The 6,619-nt window shown below is 42.8% G+C and overlaps 1 protein-coding gene across 2 annotated transcripts in view; it reads right to left on the bottom strand.

Annotated features, from left to right (window-relative positions):
• The window catches only part of PDPR (pyruvate dehydrogenase phosphatase regulatory subunit), a 685,893-nt gene extending 679,635 nt beyond the window's left edge, over positions 1 to 6,258 (bottom strand). The window contains exon 1 of one of the 2 annotated variants that reach the window (XM_069217552.1): positions 6,136 to 6,258. The gene's annotated coding sequence lies outside the window, so the exon portion shown is untranslated. Of the gene's footprint in view, positions 1 to 4,865; positions 4,887 to 6,135 lie in introns of those variants that run through there. The other variant, XM_069217553.1, reaches the window with a different exon arrangement.
• Positions 6,259 to 6,619: the final 361 nt, after the last annotated feature.

Below are 6,619 nucleotides of genomic sequence, written 5' to 3' on the forward strand. Positions count from 1 at the left end.
AAACTGGAGGGGGGCCCCTGTAAAGAACATGCTGGGCCCTCCTCCAGACTCACTCAGGGCAAGTGCTGTGGTGAGGGGCCCCCTGTAGGGGTCCTCCCACACAGAAGAGGCTGCGAGGCCTTTGTTACGCCACTAGTGGCAATGTGTGCTTTTTGAGACCAAAAACATTTTTTGCTTTTTGCCAGTGTTTGTTCTAATAGTGAGGGCCTGGCAGATCCCACAACAATAAAAGTGTTACAAAAGCCATGTCAAAACAAGACACGCATTGACGAAACCAAAAGACTCACAACAAATGTCTGATGGGTTTGTTTTGCCAGTGCCTGTTTATTTCCATGCTTCCCATAATCTTGTTGAAAATGGTTACACTGATTTTCCATTAGGAATACTTTTTGGAAATACTAGCATACATCAACACATTTTACTAAATGAAGCTACAAAGAAATAGCACCTAAAAATTCATAGTAGTGAAACGTTTTTTTTCCTACTTGCATTTTTTTCTGAACATTTTACATCGAAAGCAAAGAATCATCACCCTTCCTTACAAGTTTCTGCAAACATTTGCACCTAATCAGAGAGCATTCTGAGAACATTATGCTTAGCCTTATATTGTTAAACTTTTGAAAGGTGTAGACTTTTTTTTCCATTGGAACCCCTGTCAGTAGTGCAGTGTGACCTTAAAACGATTATTTACAGCACTCACCCTAATAACAAAGGCTTTTCATCAATGAACCATAAATACAAGTTCCAACAGCATTAACATATTGACACACATATTAACTCAAATAAAGATAGTTCCATTCTCTGTAAACTTGCAGCCAAAGGGTTTGTGCTGCAGGGGGTTGGGCCTACTTGTCCCAAGGTAAAATAAACATGAAAACTTGTTGCCCTTGTCACCAAACAATATCTCCCGGGCTTCTGACTATGGGAATTCCACATCCCTGTAAACACAGCAATTACAGTTATTCATTTACTGCTACAGAAAATATAAAAACGCAGGACCCTGGGCTTATGGGTAAACATACTAAACCGACACTGTCTTGTATTACCATCCTCCCATTGGCATAAAGTTGTATTAACCACATATGAAACCTTCTGCTCAGCTGCTATTAGGCAGCTAAGGCTTTTTTTTTAACATTAGGTCATATGAACTTCTTGAAGGCTCAGAAAACCCTTTTTGAATTTCAATGTACGTGAAATAGTCAAAAATTACACAATGTACTTTTGCAAATGGTAATTTAATGTTCAAAAATACTCAACTCGACCTTTGTATGGTATGGTATTCATTTTACTGTATTTTATTTATTTGTAAGGCACACTCTAGTAACAAAATTGACTCTAGTTGCCAGATCTGAGGATGTAAAATTATTATACAGAATTAGAAATGTGAATAACAGATGTTTTTCATTGAGAGGTTCTCATTAACATCAAACGGACGAGGGCAAAGCTTGTCTTCTCTGTGATGTCACTCACAACAGATGAAAACATCCCCTTTATTCAAAGTTAACCACCTACAATGTTATGGTATGTATAACCACCATTTCAATAGCTCTGCAGATATAGTGGGGCAATGAAGGAGTCACATTCCCCACACCACCCTCAGCATTACCCTCTCAATTATTTTAAAAAAATAAACTGGGGACATAATACAGATATTGTACACTGTCCCACTCTGTGACACAGCGCACACTTACATTTGTGTTTCAGGCAAACACTGAGGCAATGCACCATATCAAAGCAAATGTGCTGTTCCGAGGGCAGGCATGAGCCTTCGTCTCCACTGGAACAGCACATTAGTTTGAAGCCGCAGGCCCACGTTTAACTGTATAGGCAGTAATTCAACCTACAAACCCATTCAGCACAGGTATGAAGAGATCTGCAACAGACATGAAATGTGGCGGGTGGTAAAGATAGGGCACTGCCTGCATTTTTCTGTATCCTTCAGGTCGGTGGAGATCTGAGAGAGCTGGGAGAAGGAGAGTGAATGTCAGATGGCATTCTTCTTAAGTCTCTACAGATGAAGGCAAGGCAGATGGGAACACCAGGGAAGTGAGTGCTTCTCCTGGTGATCCTAGAAATGTGGAAAACATTTTTTTAAGTGCTATGTCATTGCAGAAGTGAATAATCAGATTAACTCTCCAGTAGACATTCTACTGGATTTCATTGAGGGATGTACCTAACAAAGCTATTATAAACAGTACATAGTAAAGGGCGATAAGACAGAATATTAGTGGGAAGAAGTCTAGTACTAATAAGTAAACAAAAAGGTCTATAAGCTTTTTTGGAAGCTAAGGAACCTATGTTTTTCCTAAATGTTCTATGGTGGTGAGTTCAATAGACATGGTGCCAGCACAGAGTCATCAATCTCCTTTCCACCTCAGTGACTTCCGAAGGACCAACAAAAAAAACCTTCCTCTTTATAGCGCAGTGCCCACATTGGAAAATACGGAATGATCTTTTCTTGAAGAGGCATGGTTGCAGTTCCACTCAGGCGCTTATAGACAAATCATAAGATTTCAAGACAATGTGTTTGCCTCCCAGCAACCAGTGCAGTATTTTAAGACTAGAATTAAGTGGCTAACTTTTAAAGACTTTAAAAAAAAAAAAAAAAAAAAAAAAAGGGTCTTCAAAATCAGCATTCTGGACTGATTGCAATCAGGTAATCTGGAATTTTGGTAACTCTTCCAACATAATGTTTGCATAATGATCAATTTTAGCATTGATCAAAGACCTAACAATTAATATTAATAATTATGTGAACGATTTGCTCAATAAATGCTAGAAACTATTTTATTTGCGTCAAATATAGATGTGCATTCTGAAGGACTGCCATTAAGTGTGACCAAGGTAGGTTCCCTTTGCCAAGTAACTCCCAGATTGTTTTACTTTGTCGAGGCATAAGGTAGTAATGTCAAACTGGTGGGTTGAGGAGCTGTGTTGACAAAAAAAGAAAAGTTCTGTATCATAATCCTACAATCAGTAGCTCAGCCTTGGCCCCATTAGGTTTTACAAAGCTAAAAATCCATCCACATTGCCAAAGGGCCAGATACTGTCTTACAATAGTAAAATGATCAAGTGACCCACTGAGATGCAGCTGCAGGTCACCCGCATATGAAACAAAACAACAGAGTCCAGATTCTTAATCTACCTGAGTGTTTAGGTGAATAAATTTAAGACAAAAAGACACAGCGGTGAACCCTGGCCAAAGCCGCAGCTGACAGCAGCCTAAAACTCAAAAGTTTAGCACACTGTGGCGGTCATTCTGACCCTGGCGGTTGACTACCGCCAGGGCCGGGGACCGCGGATGCACCGCCAACAGGCTGGCGGTGCATCCATGGGCATTCCGACCGCGGCGGTACAGCCGCGGTCAGAAACGGGAAACCGGCGGTGTCCCGCTGCCCTTGGGAATCCTCCATGGCGGCGCTGCAGGCAGCGCCGCCATGGGGATTCCGACCCCCCTTACCGCCAGCCTGGTTCTGGCGGTTTTGACCGCCAGAACCTGGCTGGCGGTAACGGGTGTCGTGGGGCCCCTGCAGTGCCCATGCCAATGGCATGGGCACTGCAGGGGCCCCCTAACAGGGCCCCACCAAGATTTTCAGTGTCTGCCAAGCAGACACTGAAAATCGCAACGGGTGCAACTGCACCCGTCGCACCCCTTCCACTCCGCCGGCTCCATTCGGAGCCGGCATCCTCATGGAAGGGGGTTTCCCGCTGGCCTGGCGGGCGGCCTTCTGGTGGTCGCCCGCCAGCCCAGCGGGAAACTCTGAATTACCGCGGCGGTCTTTTGACCGCGCAGCGGTATTCTGACGGCGGGACTTTGGCGGGCGGCCTCCAAATTACGTAATGTGCCGGAGAGCCAAGTCTAAGACATGGGCCACAGTCTGTAACCAACTAAATGAGCAATTAATACTCCACATGTATCAAATTTAGTGGACAGATTAAGGTAAATAATACTCTTCCTGGGAACCTTCTGCCACAATGTTGTCAAGAAACAATGCCAACACTGTTTCAATCGCATGTCGGTGTGAAATACATAAATGACAGCTTAGCATCATTAGTACTGCTCATTTATAAGCACCAGTTATCAAAACGTATACGGAAATCACAAAGCTCCCCTCACAAACGTGTTCTGCATCACCAATCTCTTGAGTAACAGGTGCTCCAGACTTTTACCTCATATGTTATTTTTACACAACCAAAAGTCTCAGAAATCCCTTGAAGGTGTAACCCCATAGTTTTTTAGTAGCTTCTACATTAGCTGGTTGACGGGGCCAATCAATTTATGCAAACTTTACAAGGCCAACACTCAAGCAACAGTAGAACAGAACAAGATACTGGGCTAAACAAAGTGACTAATCAAAACAATTCTAACAAAAAGTAAGGTTCAAATATATCAGTACATTTGCTTAAATCATGTAAGAATTTTCTTACAAAAGAAAACCCTCAGAAAGCTATGAAGAGTTTGGGTAGGGTTGGACTGAGCTGAGGACATACCTCGATATCATTTACAGCAGGATAAGTCATGCTATTAACTAGCACTGCATTGAACGGTGAAGAACACATAAAAGAGGCTATAGAGAGATTCCTGTCAAACGTTTTCTACAAGTGTGCAACTGAATTATATACCTTCTGCGTACGAGTGGCATATTTTAATCTGGAGTTCAAACACTGTTGGTAATTATTTAATTATTTATTTAATGGGGATACAAAAGGATACATAGGTAGGTGAGTAAGAGGTAGGTAAAGTAAAAACGTACACACATAAAATTACAAGGTATGTGCAATCAGAAACAAAAACTAAGTTGTCGATACAAAGAAAGTATCGCGTATTGGCCTCTCAAGACACAGATATATCAACGTATACTTACCGTGGTGGTGTTTATGCCAGCAGTGGTATGTAGCTAAGAAAGTATATTTACAACTTGTGGTTGTGTGGTAACGTATGGTGGTATATTGGCAGTATGTTTTGGCGCATGGAACTATTGGTGGGCCCTTTTGGTGGTGATTGTTTGCTTCTTCTATGCAGTTAATTGCTGGAGGTGTTTTTCTTCTCATGTATGGCATATTTGGTGGCGTTGATATACTAAATAAATGGTGTGGTGAAGGAGAGAGTTGATGGTATCTGTTGATGTCTTAATATTTGCAGTTGGCGACATATTTTTACTAGTGGGCATATGTTGCTCTATTCAACTGTGTATTTGCCAGTATGAGAGGATTTTAAGTGGCATTTTGTTTGGGTGAAAAACCTTTATGTTAAAACATCCACTAGTATTGCCAACTTTATTTAGGTGGCATGCTTCCTACACTACTAGTTTATCTACACGTGCCATATTTTCTTGTCGTAGTGTTGCACGCTTTCTGGATGAAGTGGTATAATTCCAGGTGGGGAAAGCTTCTCCGCGTGCTGCTTTGCGTGTGGTGGCGGTGGATTTCTTAAAGCGGCGACATGGGGGTCTGTTGCATGCTTGCTGGGGCAGGCAGTTCATGTGTGGGACATGTTTTTCTAAAGCGGAATATTATCTGTAACGAAGGGGGATGTATAGCTTGGGACACGTTTTTCTCTGCAGTGTCATATTTGCTGGGGATTAGTAGCGATTTCTGAGGAGTTAGGAATCTTTCAGAGGTATCATTTATGAAGGTTAGGTTTGAGTTTGGCATATTTGTTCTCAAAACGGTAGACATTATCTTCCTTTGCTGTATGGAAGTTCCGGTAAGTAGTGCGTTTTCCCGGAGTGACAGATTTACTCGTGAAATTGTAGTTTCAGGAAACCGACGCTCACTGTGGCTGCAGGTCAACGTTTGGAAATACTGGATAACAACTTAAAAACGGTAAGGCAGACTGTTCTGGTGTAGTACTTATTGGAGCAATGGTCAGGATACTTTATCAAAATGAAATGTCACTGCAGACAGCTGCAACACTTTGTCTACAAAGTCGAGTCTCATCAAAAATAGGAGCTGAACAATGTAAACTGGACATCGTCAGGTGACAGCTCAACAGACAGACAAACAAACCTTCATCTAAATCCAAACTAGGCTGTTGGCTCACACCAGGAAAGATCAGCCCAACTCATTATCCTTTCAAATAGGACATATCAATCAGCCAAGTGAACTGTCAACCCTCCCAAACACAAGACTCACCTCCCTTCTCCTGCTCTATAATCTAAATATCCGATTGCTTTGCTTTGCGTTCGACTCCAAAACTACTTTCAAAACTGAAGGCAAGAAGAGCCAATGTAAAAGCCGAATTACGGCGACTGGCAGACTATGGGGCGGTACAAGGCGGGGCATAGTACATAAACCGCCCAGTACAGTCTTTAATTGGGTAGAATAAGGACAGGCCTTGCGAAAAGACAGCCCAACCGCTCCGGAAGAGACCGTTCTCACCGCCTGCAAAGACGCCTCCCGGAAGTGAACGCCCCACGTAAAATTTGACAGGTGCAAGTGCAATGTCACAAGTAGGTTCCGCACAGACTTCTAACACGGACCTAGACTGCTAACTGAACACGTACAGGGGGTCCGACATGGCGCCATACTGTTCGTCTGTTTTACAGTCTTTCAACGTCCTCTGCGGCAGGCTTCGTTTATGGAGACGGTTGTCCACACCCGTGGCGCTGCTAACTGT

This window comes from Pleurodeles waltl, chromosome 12, assembly GCF_031143425.1.
Source record: "Pleurodeles waltl isolate 20211129_DDA chromosome 12, aPleWal1.hap1.20221129, whole genome shotgun sequence".
NCBI classification, from domain to species: domain Eukaryota; kingdom Metazoa; phylum Chordata; class Amphibia; order Caudata; family Salamandridae; genus Pleurodeles; species Pleurodeles waltl.